This window comes from Lontra canadensis, unplaced genomic scaffold (assembly GCF_010015895.1).
Source record: "Lontra canadensis isolate GAN:19392208 unplaced genomic scaffold, GSC_riverotter_1.0 scaffold4, whole genome shotgun sequence".
NCBI classification, from domain to species: Eukaryota; Metazoa; Chordata; class Mammalia; order Carnivora; family Mustelidae; genus Lontra; species Lontra canadensis.
This window is the reverse complement of record NW_022630998.1, coordinates 36,153,677-36,173,352: the sequence shown is the minus strand read 5'-3', so window position 1 is coordinate 36,173,352 and position 19,676 is coordinate 36,153,677. Positions and strand designations below refer to the sequence as shown.

The 19,676-nt window shown below is 41.8% G+C and overlaps 1 protein-coding gene across 2 annotated transcripts in view; it reads left to right on the top strand.

Annotated features, from left to right (window-relative positions):
* Nucleotides 1-19,676, top strand: part of SV2C (synaptic vesicle glycoprotein 2C) — a 210,029-nt gene that overhangs the window by 77,017 nt on the left and 113,336 nt on the right. The window lies entirely within an intron of this gene.

The window sequence follows — 19,676 nt, the reverse complement described above, 5'->3', positions numbered from 1 at the left end:
CGATTTTATTTGAATGATTTGTACATCATGGTTGTATCCCATGCTTAGCCAACCCCTACACAATTATTTAGTGACCCTCTCCTGTAAAGCTCAAGACGTTTTCACATTTGATCCTGCTACAAAAAGGAAAACAGACTAGGTTATCAGTAAACAGTGGTAATATTGACCTGATAAGTACTTGCTATTAATATGTGAATCTTCACACACTGGCAAGTTTACTTTATTGAATTCTACCCCTGGTTCTGTTGCTGGACTGACTCTAGGACCATAGAAAGCTTTAGCTATAAGTTTTCACTTGTAAAATGAGTGTTTGGCTCAATATCTCCTTCCCTTCTAGCTTTCTGTCCTTCTAGGCTTGTGTTTTGGTGGCCTTGAATGTGACTGATTCGTGTGAAAAGTTCCAAGTTGCCATGACTCTTTCAGAGTTGAGTGTGTGCATTGACATTATTTTTGTTGAGACAAAATAGGAAGGCAGCGTTAGCTTGTCTTTCCAAATGGGGAAATCCAGGATAATAATAATAGCAAATACTTACATAGGTTTTTACCATGTGCCAGAAAGTTCTGAGCACTATATAAGATTTAACTTGTTTTATCTTATTAGTAACCTTATGAGGAGCTTACTATTATTATACTATTATTATTCCTATATTGCAGACAGTGAAACTGATGCCCAGAGAGGTTAATTTGTCCAAGGTCACATGGCTAGTAAGTGTCAGAATCTGGATAAAAGAGCAGTCCCTCCTGCCCCATTGAGTGGTTGGATTTGGAATCAGAATTGGAATCAGAATCTCTATCAACTGAGTTATTCTTAAATCCCAATGTAGAGAATGCACTTCACACCACTTTTTGGTCCTAAAAGAATACAGGAAAGATAGGAGCTCAGTGTGTAGGACAGAGAAATCCTCATCTATTTTTGAGACAGGAATCATGGAACCTACTTTCATGGTATCTAGAGCCATGATCTGTATATCTGTTATCTAGCCTATGATTGCTTTCTTCTTGCAATGAAGGGCAATCATTTATAAGTCCTGGTGAGGACATTATTGGTGAAAGGGTCCCTCAGTTTCCTGCATAAATTCATGTGTCCAAACACACCTGGACTTCTTGATCCTGTACATAAACCATGGACTTCTGCACTAAAATCCATGGGTCCAGAGTCACCTGCTCCCAGGCAGGTAGAACCTTTCCTGGAGGGTTCCTACCAGTGCAGTCACTGTGGGCTCCCCCTGACCTCCAGGACTCTGCATCTTGGGGCCCTCTCTGATGCTCCCTGCTTTATCTGACTCACCCCCTCACATGCCCAGCCACCAGATCCCTCCTGCCCACCAGAACTCCTCCCGCTGGATATCACCCACACCTTGGACCTACCTCAGACAATGATGGGTAAAACTCTTTCATCTCCTGTAATCACATTGGCCAAGAACAAAAATAGGCAAGCAAAAAAGCAGACAGTAGAAGATGATTCTATAGAATTTTGGGCATGTTCATGGATGACAGATCCACAAACAGTAATTAAGTAAGAAAGTATTTTACTTTTTCTACTTTACTAAATTAGGAATTTACTAAGTTCCTGATCTCTTTTTGGAGATGGTATTGTAGTGGGTAGTAGCACTGTCTGACCAAATGCCCGGTGCCCCATCAGCAAGTATCCCTAGGAGGCAACTATCTCTATGTGCTTTGCACACAATGGCTTTTACTTTCATGTGCACTGAGGTGAATATATCTTCCCTTTCTTGGCAGCCCTCACCTTTCTCTCCTAAATTCCATTCTAAGTGTGCCTTGTAAAGTTCAGAGACCAAAGGTTCTCACAGATTTTCCCATAAAATATAAAACAATTTTCCTTTTGTGAAAATATAGAGGCTCTGGGCACTTAGTAGTTCTGAAATGACGTTCCAGGAGTGCTCCAGTGATGAATTTAATCCTGAAGAGAAAATCCCCTGCTTTGCTTCTTTTGTTGTTAAGACCGCCCTATTGACACCATTGCTTAATTTATCCTTCTGGTGTAACATTAATCTTGAGGAATTCCTTTGGTGCTAATGTAGCTGTGATAGTTACTCTAGCAAGATCTCCCTATTTTTCTGCTAATAACTATTTCACTATTTAAAGTATTGCTGCCTTTCCTGCTTTCCCACGGCAGGCATTTCTACTAACTGGGTGTGAAAAGAAACATAACAAAATAAAAGCATAAATATGTTTTATTGGACAGAGTAGATGAAAAATGAACAATTGTCCCATCAAATTTTGAATATATGGGGGAGAATTTGGAGGCATGTTAGAAATCAGTTAATCCGGGGACACTGGATATTCAGTAGTTGGTGAGATTCTGTTAGTGATTCCATTTAGACGTATTGTGATCCCCAGAATGCCTGTGGAAACCCCATGGCTGTCACTCCAGTTTATTGGTGTGACAAGATTGGCTCAGGTCTCTGTGACTAGTGTGTGGTACTTAGCATCCAAAAACGACGTGGTATTTGGAGAAACCTTAGTTCTGTCTGGAAACTGTGGCAGGGTGGTGGGAAACTAGGAATTAGAGGTATTACAAAGGCTTAAGTAGATGTAACTTATCTCAGGCTTGTCAGTTAAGATTTTCTTTATAAAGCTGAGAGGACTACTACAGCAAGGAAGATAGGACAAAAGCAACTGAGGCCTCATTTCCACCAAGGGAATCCATCAACTGCATCACACCATTGTCCAGTTAGTAAAAGTTTGGGCAAATCCTGTGTCGACAGAAAGTTGGTGATAGGAATGTTGCTAATTGGTGCCTTTATATGGAACCCATGGACGAAGCTGCCAGGCCCTCTGATGCTGTGGGGAAACCAGCAACAAGAGCACATGATGTTTGAGGGGCTTGAGAAAGGTGGCTCTAGGTGAACCTGCTTGCTAGGGAGCGAGACAATTTGGCTGGCTACAAAAAGCATGCTGGTGGAATAGTGCTGTCAACTTACAGAGAAAGTTGGTAGGAAAGAAGTCATTTTCTGAGAGTCAGAGGAATGTTCTGAGGACTGGAGGGCAGTTGGAAATCAACTGCACAAGAACGGTGGTCACCAAGTCCTTGCTCACAAAAATGTCGATGTGACCATCAGTCATCATCTCAACCCCATCTTATGAAAGAAATCTACCCGCATCTGGTGTTTATCCTGGGGATGGAAGTAAGAATGAAAGAACAAGATAATCTGCCCTTGTTCCATCAGGCCTGCCATTTGTGCCTCTAATGGAACAAGAGAAAGATCCTGAATCCGCTGTTTGCCATACTGCTCCCCTCCCCCACACCCTGATAGCACCCCAAGTATGGAGGATGCTGGAGAGCAGGGATCAGCAAGATTTTTCTGTGAAGGGCCAGATAGCAAATCCTTCAGGCTTCTTGGGCCACCTATGATCTCTGTCATCCTCTTCTTCGGGATAACCCTTTTAAAAATATAAAAAACCATTCTTAGCTCACATTCTTAGCTCCACAAAAACATCATTTGTTGATCCCTTCTATAGACCTGTACACACTTGGTTACTAGCTGAGAATGTGTCTTCAAATTTGAGCATGGTCTCCTATCATGATGAGCTGGGGTCCCCTTTGTTTGGCATAACACCAAGACCACAGGCAGGCTATAGCGGCCTGCTCTGTTTCTTCTCGGTCAGCCTGAAAGCTGACCCTGGTGATTGCTGTTGCTGTGACTGCGGAAGTCTTTGTCTCAGACCTGGAACCTCATGTCCTTTACCTGCATCCGTGAGACAGATAAGGAAACTTAGCAGCTTTCAGGCAAGGTAAAATCAGTTCCTGGGAGAAGCTAGAGGCAGAATAGGAGGAAGGGAAGGTTGTGTTGGGGCAAGAGGTGATACAAGAGCAAACTCTATATGTAATGGAAATGATCCAAATGAAGAGATTATTTTCCACCCCACCTACACTGGCCTCATTTTTAAGTCTCCAAAGTTTTCCACTTTGTCTTTCACAGAATCCGAACTCCTCTTCCTTGCTGGGTAAAAAGAGGGGGAGTCTTTGGCTCCCTCTAGAGGTGTTGTTTGCCAACAACAGTAGGGTCCCTAAAACACAAACTGATTTCTTTCACTCTTTGTTATAAAACAAAAAAGAAATCCAACGTTGACTAGATTTTACTTCCATAGCCTAGGGATTAGGCATAATTCAATTAGAAAGGGACTTTATCCGTTAAAGTAGGAGGATATATATACATATATGGTTAGCTATATAGATACACGCACACATAAAATAAATATATATAATTTAGTTTTATAACTATTATAGATAACTATATTTATAATAAATATATAAATTTGGTTAGATAATATATACATATATAATATATATATTTTGTTAGAATAAAAAATTGATAGTGAATATAATTGTGAATGTTTAGACATTAGTGACAATTATAATTGTTGAAGTGTAGAGAGAAAATTGGATCTAACACCAAAGGGTTAAATAGTAATAAATTTGGCCACATTCTTAGCTTTGTGTATGCAGCTTGATTTGCTGATGGGGTACTCTCTTTTTTTTTTAATTAATTTTATTTTTTTAAACATATAATATATTTTTATCCCCAGGGGTACAGGTCTGTGAATCGCCAGGTTTACACATTTCACAGCACTCACCATGCTGATGGGGTTCTCTTAACAGTAATCCTGAATGTGCTGCACTTTAGAAAAATTATTGGTAATTTGTTTTTTAGATTGCTAAACAATTAAGACAAGAGGTCTAGAAACCTATATAAAATTGATTATTTCCAAAAGTGGGACTTGGAACTTTTGAAATGAAAACTACCCACACAACCCAGAGGTTTATTGAATCAGATTCTCTTTGGGAAAGTCAGGGTGTGGGCTCCCTGAGAGAGACAGGGTTGGAATCAGCACATAATAGTCTCTCTCCGTTGGGGTGGGGCAGGTCTCAGGGGAGTGCAGGGCAGCATTGTCCTAAGGTCTGAATGAGAACGGGAGTTTAGCACAATCTGATCACTACCCCCACTGTTGTGCTTGTTGGCACCACAGCTGCGAGGCTCCAGCCTGGCCCCAAGAAATAGTTTGTTGTCTGTGACAACCCTGTGTACACGTTCTCTACCCCATCCTCCCCACCATAGTGAGTCAAAGTTTAACATGCTTAGTCAAATTTGTGCTGTGAGATTTAAACAATCACTGATTTACCATGTTGTGGAGCCTCAAGATGGAAAAGGTGGAGAGGCCTGGAGAATCTCAGTTTGGGGGAGGGTATCTAAATATAGAAAAACATGGTAGCCAGTCTGCTACCTAGTTTCCCAAGAAGAACTGTGGTTCCATCTCCTCCTGCTGCTGGGCTTTATTAATCAGCCACATTGTGGCAGGCACGCTCCAGAGCACATGCAATTTATGTCCTCGTGTTCTGCCCTCTAGGAGCTAATTAATATGCTATTGCTGGGGAGAGAGTGCTCCCTATGTGTTCCTGCTCTTGGAGTCGTGACCAGATCTCCCATCATAAAACCAAACCACCCACTACCACCACCACCACCCATAAAACACCGTCTTGCTTCAAGCCTACTTGACATTTACTTCATTCTTCTCTCCCCCCCTAATTTAAAATTTACTCATTAAAACAAAATAACACCCCCCCCCCAAATCTTTCCTGGAATTTCCTGGAAAAAGACAAGACTTGATAAGAGCCAGAGGGAGAACTTGCTAGCTTCATTTCTGGTTCTCCATTTAGTTTATGGATGGCAGTTAGCAGGGGACGGAGTTTCCCTTAATATTATTTTAATATCATATTCTTATTTTGAAATCATTTGCAGTGGGAAAAGAAATATTAACCATTAAACCACTTTGATCTTTCTTAAAATAAGTAGAAAACTGATTTCCTTATAGTCTGGGTATCCCAGTGAAGAAATGTCTTTAGAAGTGTAAGGACTGTGCTATTCTAGGTATGTGTTATTGTGTAACAAACTACCAAACACTTAATGGATTTAAACAATATCCATTTTATTAGATCTAACAGTTTAAGTTTTATTTTATTTAATGTGTTAGGAATTTCGAGAGGTCTTGGCTGAGTGATTCTCCCTTTTTCATGATGCTGTCAGAGGTCACTCAGTGGTGGTTTAGCTGGCACATGGACTGTTCTGAGGGTCCAAGATGGCTGACCCTTAGTCTGGGTTTAGCTGGGACATAGAGGATAGTGCCAGCATGGTATTCTCCGGGTAGTCAGTCTTCTTAGATGGCAGCTCAGGGATCCAAAAGCAAGTGTTCTAAGTGAGCGAGGTAGAGCTTACATCTTATGTAAGCTTTTATGACCCAGTTTTGGAAATCAAAGAGCATCACTTCTGTCATACTCTGTTGGTCAAGTGGTTGCCCAGAATCCAGGAGAGGAAATAGACTCCACTCCTTGTGGGATGAGTGCTGATAAATTTGCAGCCACGTTATATAATCATCTTATGTGCATGAAGAGACATCCCTATTGTTATGTGTTAGAAATTCATTTTGTGAGTCATGGTTTAGTATATTAATTTTCCCCTGTTAGCCTTTTTTCAGAGTGGAGGATTTCCAAAATATTGTTCCCACCATTTTGAGTTTATACTAGCGATGCTCAGTTTTGGGGATTTTAAAGTCCAATTTTTAAAAAAATGAGGATGGGCCAACTTTTTATTTTACTAAGGAAGGTGATTTTAAAATAATAATTGCAGGGCACCTGGATGGTGCAGTTGGTTGAGCAGTAAGTGGCAGACTCTTGATTTCTGCTCAGGTCATGATTTCAGGGTCCTGGGGTCTAGCCCTGCCTCCAGCTCTGTGCTCAGTGGGGATTCTGCTTGGAATTCCTTATCTCCCTCTGCCCTTCCCTCTACTCTCTCTTTCTGTCCCTCTCTCAAATAAATAACAGTTTAAACAGTAAAGATTTAATAAATCTTTAAAAATAATAAGAAGAATTGCAACAAAATACATCACTCATTATGCTATCAATTCATAAAACAAAAGGCATGTTTGAGGTGCCTAGCTGGCTCAGTCAGTTAAATGTCTGCCTTTGGCTCAGGTCATGATCTTGGAGTCCTGGGATAGAGTCCCACTTTGGGCTCCCTGCTCAGTGGGGAGCCTGTTTCTCCCTCTGCCCTCACCCCGCTCATGCTTTCTTTTTCACTCTCTCTGTCTCTCTCTAAAATAAATAAATAAAATATTTAAAATAAACAGACAACAAAAAACCCCCAAATCATGTTCACATTAAAATAATAGGAAGGACATAGCCTTAGAATAAAAGATCTTTAAATAAATTTATCTTGACAAAATGGCATATATTATTTTTTTCTTTTCTTTTCTTTTCTTTTCTTTTCTTTTCTTTTCTTTTTTTTTTCATTTCACTATAGGCTGGTGGAAGCTTTCTCATGAAGCCTATTCTGTAGGTGTGTGCATTTGAGTATCACTCTTTTAGACGAAAGGTTTCAACTATATGATTTATCACACTTATTTGGGATACTCAAGATCTTGCAGTCAGGATTTCTGATTTACTTAGTTCCCTCAGTCACATAGTTGTGTGTGACTGGTTCTAGGGTTTAGACTGGTTCTGAACTCCTGCATTCAGTTCAAATTACATCAACCAGGTTTTACTGATTGTTTGAAATGTGCCTAGAACAACATAGTGTGATGGAGTTTCAGAATAAGCTGTCCACGATATGGTAACTAACAGGGGTCAGATTACATGTTGGTTGTAGAGCTAAGACCATCACAAAGAGTGCGGATCAGATCATGGATGAGAATAGATAGAAGTTACTCACAAAAACCAGAGTAGTCTGGGTGTGCTTACAAAAAATGTGGAGGTGAAGTTCAAGGGACAGGGTTTGGATGAAAGGCAAGAGAAAGATGCCTCTGGTAAGGTTCATTGGGTAAGGGTTCAAAGAAAAGATTGACTGTAATGTGTTTGTGAAACATTGAGGCATTTGGGGTCAGGGTGATTTCTAGCATGTCTCCTCTTAGGTTCTAGAGGACAAAACAAAATGGATTCAACATTCTTTTGTTTTGTTTGGTTTCTGAGCCCTAATATAGTAATTGATTCAAGTTCTTGCTTTTTTCTTACTCTCAGAGTGGTCCCATTTTTTCCTTCCTGATCTAAGCAGATGGCTAACTGCTCATGCTAGACGCAAATCATTTATAACCATACCGAGAATAATGAGCCGCTGAAGAACAGCTTCAGTCCTGCGGGTCAATACCTGAATATTTGCGTGACCTTCCCTGAAATACCTAACTGTACTTCTGACAGTTGGGGATTGAGGAGCCCTTGCATGGCGTTTCATCACTAATGACAAAATAAATCTCAAGTGTCAGGAAGTGCTGCCCCGAATTCACCTCGGCTTGGCCAGGAGTAATGGGTTAGGACCAACATCCATTAATGCAAGGCCGATCCTGGTATATATTCACTTGCTGCTCTGGGCTGACAGCTCAGGTATCTGCCTGTTTTGGGAAATAAAAAGTCTTTATGGAGCATCTGAAATGGATTACTGAATTCTCCCTTTAGACATTTACTGTGATCTCTTATGATCTAGTCTGGTTTTCATGATGATACCTCACACCTTAACTTAAAACAAACAAACAAAAAACCCCATCAGCAACAAAGAAACTTCCACATTGCTTTCCGAAAGGGGTCTTGGAGGACTTGTGGAATCATTTTTCCAGTCATTATCGATCAAGCACGGTGTGATCTTTAAGTCTATTTTCAGACCTATTTTCCTACCACGCAGTTGCATCCCCAGTGTCTGGAAATGGCCTGAGTTAAGCTGCAGGAGCCCTTTCCCTTCAGGCATTTTGGTTACTTAAAATATCAAAAGATAGCATATGAACAGAGCTCCAAGATTATGTTCCTGTTCTGTCCCTCTAAAGTACCCCCTTCCTGTTAGATTTCTAGGCTTTGTTTGTTCACTGTACTTTCATAAAAGAGACTCCTCTGGGGGGAAAAAAAATCCTTTCATTGCTTGCAGGTAAACTTGAGATTAAGGAATTTCTCATAAGCCTGTTTTTCTTGCATTTTCTGGGAATGAGACACATGAGAGCTCTCTTCTTCCAGAATAGCCCATTCTTTCAGTAGCAGAAGCCCTCTGCTAGGCTCTTCGGTATCTGCGGCTGTGTTTCAGGACAGTGAGGTGCATGTTAATAGGCTTGATGTTTTCTTTATTTTCACCCCGAACCTTGTGTTTGCTGCTAGGTTTGCCTCCAGCCCAGCAACATCTCACCCCTGTGCTCCTTGGAGCTGCAGCTTGTTTAGCTACACCCCTGCCTGCCTGTCCTCACCACGACCCTGCTTCAGTTCTCCCCTGGTAACTGCCCCAGCACTGCAGTTGCCCCACCCCGAGACCCCTGGCGCCCTCTTCCAAGACAAGAGCCTTCTGGGCTCCCTGGAGCTGCCTTTCTGTTTCTCCCTTCCTTCTGACGTGCTTGCTGTCTCCTCCATCCACACCCTCTGCTTGTCTCCTTGCCCACACTTCTTCCCTTGGACTTCTTTTCCTTCACTCCCCATGGGTGTTCCTCAAGGGTTGATCCTGGGATCTCTGTCCTCTTTTTCCTTCATCCTTGTGGAGAAATCCCATGTTTCACAAGGCTCTGCTGCCGCCACTCACCCCCCCACCCCCGCCCAATCCCTGCCTTGATGTTAGGCTTTCTACTCTCTCCCAGGTACTTCCACTGGCCGGTTCAGTCCTTGCACCCCTGCTCCCCGTGCTGCTATAGGCAAACTTTTCCTCAGGGTGGGGTTTGCAAACTATAGTTGGCTCTCTGCCTATTTTTGTAAATAGTTTATTAGAATGCAGCCATGTCCATTTGCTCATGTATTTTCTGTGGCTACTTTCATGCTACAGCCGCACAGGTGAACAGTTGTGACAGAGCCCTGGGGAACCAGCAAAGTCCTAAAATGCAGTCCTTTCTCTCTGGCCCTTTAGAGAGGAAGTTTGCCAATACTGCTCTAAATGTCCTGGTCTTTTCACATTAGGGCTTTGATGGCCTTATTTCCCCACATAGGAACACATCAGTGGCTCCCCCATGGTCTATGTAATTAATTTTATCTGGGGGGGAAGGCTTGTAATTTAATGATTTTCTCTCACTTATCCTGCTTTTCTATACTTCTCCACACACCCAACCCAGCCACTCTAATCAAGTTCCATTCCCTCTGCTTACCTGCCCAGCCTTCTCCTGCCCTTTCCCACTCCAGAACTTTCCCTGCGCTATCATGTATGTCTGAAAGAATGCAAAAAGCCATCCTGCCTATCCTCTTACTCATGTTCTCCTTGTTCTTTGGACCCTCAGCTCAAGCCCTGCTCCCTTCATGAAGCACTTCTGAAGATGAGCCATCCTGATCATGGCCTTACTGATTTGCCTGTGTTACCTGTACTGCCCTATTTGGCCCGTTCAGGGGTAGTATGGTGAAACTTAGCAATGTGAACTCCCCCACACTTGTTTAAGACCCTGACCTGACAGGCCCACTCTCGTCTTGCAGTCCCTTTCTTTATGAATTTTACTATGAGCCATCCAAGTCCGTCTACTCTTCCTTGCTTTACCCTTCAGTGTATAAGAACTATGGACGCTGACCACTAAAAATACCCCAGCTGTGTGAATCTTCTCCAAGCCCACTGCCCCTCCCTTAGATCAGGTTGCCGTCATTCCTTCACAGGGCTACTTCTCAGCGGTATTCCTGAAGCTGGTCTTTTTTTCCCCTTGGAGGGAGCACAGATTTAAAAAACACTAATTCTCAGGGTCGCACAAGTACAGAGTTGGCTCCTTAGAGGGACTACTTCCCTGTATGTTGTGCTCCAAGCCCCTCGGGCAGCAAGTGCCTTGTCCTGGGCTGGATCCGTCCCCTCTATCCTTCCCCACTGCAGTTGATCCTCCCTGTAGTTTCTGGAATGATCTTTTCTGGCACTGATGATGGCCAGTCTGTTTTATAGTTTCCCAAAGGATAAAGGCTTTGGATTGACTCCAACTTGTCTTCCATCCTGGTCTCTTGCCACTCTTGTCCCCAAACATGAACTCTATATTCCCTTCATCCTCAACTACCAGAAGTTCCTTTGGTGTGCTGTGCTCTGACACAACTCCAGAGCTTTTAACTGAGCCTTCTCTCCCTGGGAACATTCCCCTCTTACCTGGAGAATTCTTACTCATTGGTCACAACCCAGCATGATCTACCTTCTGTGGGAAGTTTTCCAGAATTGTGTGGAACTAATTAAGTCGCTCCTTCCTTTTTTTCCCTTAAGCACAATGTACTCACCTTAATTAAGCATGCTTTTCATTTAATGGTAATTAATTTTCTGCATGTTTTTAATCTCTCAGGAAACCAAAGGTTCAAGGCCCCAGTTTTGTATTAAAACTTTCAAGAAGTTTTTTAAAAATACTCTTGCCTAAGCCCTACCCCAGGACCAGAAACTCTAGGGGTGACCTAGGCATCAACATTCTTTTTCTGGAAGCTCCCTGGATGACTGTGATGTGCAGCCATCTTCTGAAAGCACCATGCTAGGCTGTGAGCTGCTCAAGAGTGAGGACCATGCCAGTTTCATATTTGTGGACCTCTCCTCACCTCTCTTCTTCCCTTTCCCCTGTCCTCATACCTCCAAAGGTACCTGACTCACAACAGGAACTCAACAAAGAGCTGTGGACTTAGTGACTACCTCCTCATTGTTGACTCAGTGACTGGGATTTTGGAAGCAAGGGTTCAGTCCATTACCACTTCTCTTCCTCAGCACAGGCCTGCAGTGGGGGAAGTTTCCAGAGAGAGGGGTCTTGTTGGTGTGGAACTGATAGGTGATCTCATGGTGTACCATAATATGACTGTCTGTAATGCTCTTCATTCCTAAGACTTGTGTATTTAATGCTTTGATCACTGAAGGGGCTGTAATTGCCCTTTTTAGGGGTTTCTAGAGCTATCCATGTAAAATATATTTGAATATTTCTTCCCATTATCCAGTGGGTTGTGTTGGGCTGCATACTAGCCATTTGAGGAAGGATGTTAGAGAAGACTGGGCTTCCTTCTTAAGACTCTGCTTCTGCCTTTGGCTCTCTGGATTCGGCGAGAGTGTCTCTAGGCCTTCAGAAGCTGTGTTGTGCCCAGGGGGACTTAGGTAACAAGTAGTAAATGCTGCTCGATGCGGCCTTACCTGTCTGTACAAACAGCTGCAGCCATCTCTGCTCCGACCAAAGGACTTAAATGTCAGACTTCCCCAGTGTAAAAGTCAGAGATGGGCTGTAGACCGCTTCTGATATTTACAGTTCTTTCTAGCAAAGGTGAGCTGACTTTTGTTGCACATGTTCTCCATTGCAAATTAGGAGGATTTTTCTTTTTCATTTGTACATATGCCTTGGATATTATCGCTTTCCTCACTTGTATTTGATTTTGTGAAAGTCCACAGATGCATTCGAACACATGACAGCCCTTTCCTGTGGCTACTAAAAATAGTAATTGGAAAAAGTATAGGGTTGGGTAAGAGAAACCCATTAATTATTAATTACTTAAATTAATTAAATTTGAGCAATCACTTATTATTTACTCATTTGAATAGTTTAAAATTGCAAAAAAAAAATAAAAGTCTTTGAGACTTAAAAAAATTATTTAAGTCTTCCAATACTGTTTCAAGTGGTGTCTTTTCAGAACTTGAGCCGGGGGAGCCCAAAAGCTGTAACTGACTTTGTATACCAGCTGGAGCCCACTCTCTTTCATCCTGTTGTCTCTTTTCCATCATCATTTCCTTCACTTCTTTTCTTTCTCTTGCACCAGTAGTAATATTAGCATTTCAGGACCTTACACAAAAAGGGACCCTGCTCAAAATCCCAAACAAAGGCTCACTCACCTTACTAGAATCAGGAAGTCTGTATGTGTCCTCATCTGGAGGGCACCTCTCAGTGTTACTGGCCCTAGACACTTTTCCTTGAGTTGGTCTGGCCAGAGAAGATGCAAAGACCTTCAGTGTAAGAAATATTAGGCCAAATCCTGCTCTATTAACATGCTCCTCTTTGGTAAGTGGTACTTTGTGGAAGATAAGACTCCTGTGTGAAAAAGTTAGTTTACCAGCCAAAGTCTGAGATTATATCTAGAGCTGTCTTCCATCCAAGTATGGCAGCCAAAAAAAAAAAAAAAAAAAAAAATCTAAAACTTGATCATAGACTTCAGAAACAGTAGGACTTATCTGCATAAGTATCCAAATAACAACAGTCTGGAATCTGGCCTTTTCAAGTATATCCCTACAGAAACTATTACTAGGGCATAGCTATGGCCCAAGTCAGTCTTCTCTTTCAGCACAACTTTACTTTTTTTCCTTTTAATTGAAATGTAGTTGACGTACAGTGTGACATTAATTTCAGATGTACAACCTAGTGATTGGACAACTCTTTATAGGATGCTATGCTCCCCCCAAGTGTAACTACTATACAGCACTATTGCAATACCACTGACTATATTTCCTATGCTGTACCATTCATCCCCGTGACATATTCATTCCATAACTAGAAGCCTGTATTTTTGACTTCTCTACACCCACTTGGTGAGTATCCCTACCTCTCTGTCCCCTGGCAACCACCAGTTTGTTCTCTGTATTTATGGGTCTGTTTCTGCTTTCTGTTTGTTTGTTTGTTTGTTTGTTTATTTTGTTTTTATTCCACATATGAGTGAAACCAAATGACATTTCTCTTTCTCTGTCTGACTTATTTCATTTAGGATAATACCCTCTAGGTCCATCCATGTTGTTGCAAATGACACAATCTAATTCTTTTTATGGCTGCATAATATTCCTGTGTGTGTGTGTGTGTGTGTGTGTGTGTGTGTGTGTGACATCTTCTTTATCTATTTGTGTATCAATGGACAGCTATGTTGCTTCTGTATCTTGACTATTGAGAATAATGCTGCAATAAACATAGGGAGGTGCATATATCTTTTCAAATTAGTGCTTATTTTTATTTTTCTTTGACTTAAAAATTTGTTTTATCCTAAGACAACCCCCTTATAAAAGGTGACTATGATCATTACCTCATGGAGATTATTTACCATTGAATTCAGAATACTGCCACGGAATGATTTTTTTAGAAATCCAACTTGTAAATAAATAGTGCAGTGAATTTTAGAGTAATGCATTAGCCATGGATAACTGAAGTGCTTAAAGCAAATTTTAAAAACCTATTAGTTAAAAATTTCTATGAGAAAAATACTATATACATTTCTTAAAATTGTTCTGTTAAGTTTAAATGTGCTTTAAAATGGCACTACAAGGAAAAGATGGGCCCCCTTAGGTATTGTCAGAAAGGATCAAAAGCAGCTTATTAGCAGAGACAGAAATAGAAATGTGATATTCATCAGGGGAAATGAGGGTATGATTAAATAAATGGAATCTGTCCCCATGTTGGAAAATACTTTAATGAGGAAGTCATGCTTGAGGCCTCTTTTGGTCTTCTGAAAGACCGAAGGGCCGGGCTGGCCAAGCCTGGCCTGAGCCCAAGCTCTGGTAGGAAGAGTAGTGAAAGCCTCAGGTCACGTTCAACCTCCCAAAAGCCCAGCTGAATTAGAATCTTCATTCAGGTGGTATCTCAATATGGACTCTGAAAAACAATCTGAGGGTTTTGAAGGGGCGGGGAGTGGGAGGTTGGGGGAACCAGGTGGTGGGTATTAGGGAGGGCACGGATTGCATGGAGCACTGGGTGTGGTGCAAAAACAATGAATACTGTTACACTGAAAAGAAATTAAAAAAAAAAAAAAGAATCTTCATTCAGTTCATGGAAGGATCTGAGAGTCATAGCCTGGCCTCTCTCAACATCAGAGGCCTGCCTCTAGCTAGTCCTGAGGAGACATGTCCTAGGGGAAGCACAGAGTTCCTATTTGCCCTTTACATACCTGCAACTGGTATGGGGAGATCTTGCTTGTTCTGTGTCTTTGGAATTAAAATATTCCATAGCCTGCATCTCCTCCTATCAAATATGTATTAGACAAATGCAAACTTGAAGTAAAAAAATGTGTTAGAGAGATTAAGTGTTTTAATGGAAAGCACACCAGATTAAAATTGCTTTCTCTGAAATGCTCACAGATATGTGGGAATCTTGTCCAGATGCAGCTTCTGACTTCTGTAAGAGTGGAGTGGAGCCTCACAGTCTAAATTTCTAGCAAGTTGCCCTGAGTTGCTGGTGCTTTTTGTCCAGAGGTCATACTCTTATGGAGCAAGAATCTAGAAGACCTAATTTCAAGTACTGGCTTCTCACAGCACTGGTTTTCCTATCCTTATGGACTAACATACCTTAGAATTCTGACCATCAGCAGCGTCATGAGGAGTGGAGAGCAAGAGGGTGGTCTATGTCAAGAGCATGTATCGCTGCTCTGGGTTTTCCCGGAATCCCCATCAGCACACAGCGAAAACAACATGGAAACCAGCACACAGTGAAAACAACATGGAAACAAACAAGTCAGGAAATACAGCTTGTGTTCTGACAATCCCAGAGTGTTTCCAGTTTTACTCACTCTGTGCCTTTGCTAACATTCAAAGGTTTGTCTTTAATTAGGTCACACAGTCAATAAATGAATCTTCTTATTGTGCTGTCTCAAATAAGCTCAACGAGAGGCTGAATTCCTGTCCATGGCACACCCAGTGGGACAGGCTAATTACCAATAATAAGCAATGTAGCCTGGAAAGATTGTTATCTTTAGATCTGACACATATTCTTAACCAGAATAGAAGTGAAGATACAACTTGATACTGTATTTTGTTTTGGTAAACCTATTGTGTGTGGAGGAATTTAATACCATCTCAAAATCTTCCTTATCCTCCAAAGTCCTCTCAGATAGCCCCTTCTCAGTGAAACCTTCCCAGAGTCCAGTCAGAGTTACTGGCCACCTCTTGTTGCTTTGCTCCCACTTATGCCCTACTGGTGTGCATACCTCATGGCTGGGCTCCTTCTGTTGTGTGTCTGAGGTCTCCCTCACTGAATTATGTGCTCCTTAAGCCATTTGGATGGAATAGAAAGAGTTCAGGGACTTAGAACTGAGGTCCCTGGGTGTGCATTCAGCACTGCCCTATCCTGGTCATGTGTCCCCAGGAGGCCATGGAAGGTTTTGACCTGGCTGTTCCACTCTGTAATGTCCATGATCAGATGGGGTGTTGGGAGGGTGATGTGAAATAGTGGGTGTGCCACTGTCTCCCTCTTCTCCTGGCTTGGACTGGGCACCAGATAAAGGCTTGCTCAGGCTCTCCCTGGGTGAGCTCAGGGATCATGACTTATCAATCCTTGTATTTCTAGCACTTCAGGAAAAGTTAGGCCAAGTGCATGCTCAGTAAATTCTTTATAATTGAATTTGACATTGTCTCTTTCAAGGAGGTTGTGGTGTATTAATTTTAGGCACAGAAAAAATACAAGATGGAGAAATAACTGGTTTTCCTCTGGTAGCTGATAGTGCATGATTTTCTGAAATAAATGAAATGTGTCTTGAAGTAATTATTAAAATTCTGACAGAGATTTATTTCTAGTTTGCTAAGTTCATAAATCCTATATACAACAGGAGAAAAGATAAATATTACACAGAACAAAAACTATTTTTTTAAAGACTTTTATTTATTTATTTGACAGACAGAGATCACAGGTAGGCAGAGAGGCAGGCAGAGAGAGAGAGGGAAGCAGGCTCCTTGCTGAGCAGAGAGCCAGACTCGAGGCTCGATCCCAGAACCCTGAGATCATGACCTGAGCCGAAGGCGGAGGCTTAACCCACCGAGCCACCCAGGTGCCCCACAAAAACTATATTTAACGGGAAATTCATAAAGATTATCCATTTTTCTATGCAGTTATAGGTATAAACTTTTTAGAAGAATTAGAAAAACTGATAATAGTTACCTTTGGGAAGAGGGTCAAGGGCAGGGGAGAAGGAAATTTTCATTTGCTATATTTCCATGTGCTTTGAAATTTTGGCCATGTAGGCATATTTGGGTTGTAGATATACATACATAGAATATATATATATATATTCTATGTATATATATATATGTATATATATATATACACACATATATATATGCACACATATATATACATATATGTGAGTGGGTGTGTATTAAGAATATCTGGAGGAATGAAGGATGGGCCATTTTTATTTTAGTCTTTTATATATTAAAACCTCTAATGAGTGTAATTTGGGGGTGGCTTAAGTACAAAATGCTAATGATAAATGTGGGTGCTCTGCCCCTTGTCAAGTCACTGAACCCTCACCATCACAGAAGTTAAGAGCAAACTCGGCTCACTCAGCCCTTCCTTTGTCTGAGCTTTAAGAAGCTCCCAGGGTGGGGCTGTGTTCTCACACTACTGCCAGTTGGGAAAATCTAGAAACCAGTTATGAGTCCTTAAAGTGCTGGAATCATCACTTCATAAATCCATGATCTGGCTTAGTAAAAATGAGACTGCAGGTGACTGCCTAGAATAAGGAGAATGATAAGATACAGAGCCCAGTCCAACAGGAGTACCATCCCTCCTACAACCAGAAACGCAAGGGAGTTGCCCTAGTTGCCCTTCTTTGGAACATAGCATGTCCTTTTTTCTTTAGGGCTGGGTAGAGGGGCAGAGAGAGAAAGGGAGAGAGAGAATCTTAAGCAGCCTCCACATCTAGCTTGGGGCTGGCTGCAGGGCTCAGTCTCACAACCCTGAGATCATGACCGGAACCAAAATGGGGTTAGATGTTTAACCAATTGAGGCACTCAGGCACCTCCATAGCGTGTCCTGTTTAGTAAGATACTGGGTGTTCATTTTTCCTTGGCACCCCTGAGCTGTTTTCAGCATTGACCCGCTTACCTCCCACCAGCAGGTGGGGATGTGCCTACATGGAGTATCTGAGAACAAATGGCGCACCCCTTGTCATATGCTTGCGTAGAATGAAGCAGCATTTCCCTGTAGCTTCTGCCCATGATATTCAGCTACCCTGCCTTAACTCTGATTTTGTGAGTTAAGAAGGACACACCTCAGAGACCTTTCAAACAGTGCTTTCAGTTTTGGGTGGTACCACCACATAGGGGCCGGGGCAGACTGGGATGTTTTCTTGGCAGGGCATCCAGGACTATTAAAGGAATTGTAACCATGTTGCATGAAGAACTGCTGATGGGCTGGGATGTAGTCGCCACTTACTTTTCTGTGGTCAGATCGTTCGCTTCTCTGTGCGAATAAACTGGGTTCCATCGTATTAACCTCAAGGGAGTGTTGTAAGGAACAAATACATTAATTCATACAAACACTTAGAGTTGGTAAGGGTTCAGCAATTGCTAGGAACTGGTTTTTGTCCTTGGGGCTGGAGGTATAAGAAAGATTCCCACATCTTTGGACTGCAGCAGCCACAGTCCCCCTCCTGATCTAAAGGAGTTCACCTTCTGGTTTGTAGGCATTTTTTAAAGTCACAAATATTATTATGAGAAACTTAGCTATTGATTATTCTTCTGAGAGGCTTGAGTAGCTGATTTGAGCCCCTTATGCTATAAATAAGAGATTTGCTGCATATGCATTTCCCTGGGTGAATCTGTCTCCTTTGGGAATTCCTTTGCCTTATGCTGATACATTATTTAAATTGTCTTGTAACCATGCACTGGCCTTCGTGATATGAGTATCTTTTTTTTTTTCCCTTTTGAGAAGGATGCTCTGTGTATGGTTAGCCCCATAATAAAGAGAAAAATGTCGTTCCCCACCAAGGCAAAGGACCACTCACCCCTTTGCAGCGCTCCAGTCTGAATAAAAATGGCCTCTATTTTGTCTTACTGTACAATTGTGCCAACATTTGCCATTCACTATAACTGCCTATACTCATCTATATGCAGGACAGCATCCACATGTCATTGATGTCAAGGTCATCAGACTTTTCCAGGTGTTCTCCTTCTGGGTCTCGTATTGATCCATTAACTGTGTGTTAAGCAAATGAATTCAGGGTGAGTGTTTAAATAGGATATTTCCCAAACTGATCTAAGGCAATAAATCAATGTGTTTTTCTAACTTGTGTCTTAGATGCTGCTGAGTATCTTGAATGTGCCTTTGAAAAAGAACTATTCAAGTGGTGATTTGGTGAAGGTGGGGGAGCAGAAATGGATGAGAGGTGTAGTAATAGCTTTGTAAATACCTCACCCAGATATAACAAACTTCCACTTATTAATTATGTCGTTTCCCCTAGATATTACACACCCTTTTACAAACATCTCTGAAGTAACTTTTGCCATACCTAGTACTATTTCATCTTAAGAAAGATTTCGGACAGGGCTTCTGGGGGCCTGGTTTTTTAGATGAAACAAGTGAATTAGAAAATTCACAGGGCATCTTGGTGGCTCAGTCATTTAAGGGTCCAACTCTTGATCTCAGCCCAGATCGTGATCTCAGGGTTGCATGCTGGGCATGGAGCCTACTTTAAAAAGAAAACAAAAGGAGAGGAAAGGAAATTTGTACTCACAGTGACACCAAGAGGGACATTGATCTAACCCTTGATTTTCCATTTGTTTCCACTATGGAAGTAAAGCCAGCCATGATAAGTTTAACAGCTCCCAAACTGCAACAGCTATTTTTCTTCTCCTTAGGCTCCTCCTTAAGCTTCTGATGCCAAGAGAAAGTTTTTCCTTATAAGCAGAGTTTGAGACTATTTTAAGATTAACTCTTGTGATCTCTAAACCCACCTTCCCTAGCTTCCCTTTCTTTCCCAGGGAAGGGCCAGGGCTTTTAGGAGAGGCTAGGGAGAAAGAACCCATGGAATCTTCGAGGGAGCCTGT